General features: G+C 48.3%; 1 pseudogene; it reads right to left on the reverse strand.

The window, feature by feature from the left end:
• Positions 1–351: 351 nt before the first annotated feature.
• On the reverse strand, positions 352–459 carry LOC137354711 (U2 spliceosomal RNA; annotated as a pseudogene).
• Positions 460–666: the final 207 nt, after the last annotated feature.

The following is a 666-nucleotide window of genomic DNA, read 5'->3' on the forward strand; positions in this document are numbered from 1 at the left end:
GTTGTAGAGGTGAATCGTCACCACCCGGTCCCGTTGCGACGGAAGCGCGTGAAGAGCGGCTCCGCTGTGAGGATCGACAGTGGCGCCCGGTCCCCTTTCTCCTTGAACGCCTTCAGGAACTTGATGCATCCCGCCACGTTCTGGAACGTCACGTCGAAGTATCCACTGCTGGGGAAATCCTGCAGGCAGAAGACGTCCGTCGCTTGAAATCCGCAGCAATCGAAGAGAATTTTCTTGATGAAGAAGGTGCGATCGACCGGTGCATCTCCTTCCTTGTCCTTCACGACCACCCGAACGGTGTTGCGCACTCCCTGGCCCGAAGCTCGAAAATTGGTTATAGCTATTTTACTCAAAGCTTCCCCAGGATCAAAGGCAATGATCATGGTCTCTTCTCAATCAAATAAGCACTGATAAGAACAGATACTACACTTGATCTTAGCCAAAAGGCCGAGAAGCGATCATTACACAATACCCAGCCAGTTCTCTAGTTGGTTCCTCAATGTATTGGTCCAGAAAACCATCCCATATACACTCCAAGAATTCCTCCTTTACGGTATAGTGACTAATTTGATTTGCCCAATCTATATGCAGATTAAGGTCACCCAAATTTACAGATGTTCCTTTATCGCCTGCATTTCTAATTTCCTGTTTAATGCCATTCCCAAC

The sequence above is a fragment of the Heterodontus francisci genome, chromosome 41 (assembly GCF_036365525.1).
Source record: "Heterodontus francisci isolate sHetFra1 chromosome 41, sHetFra1.hap1, whole genome shotgun sequence".
In the NCBI taxonomy this organism is placed as follows: Eukaryota; Metazoa; Chordata; class Chondrichthyes; order Heterodontiformes; family Heterodontidae; genus Heterodontus; species Heterodontus francisci.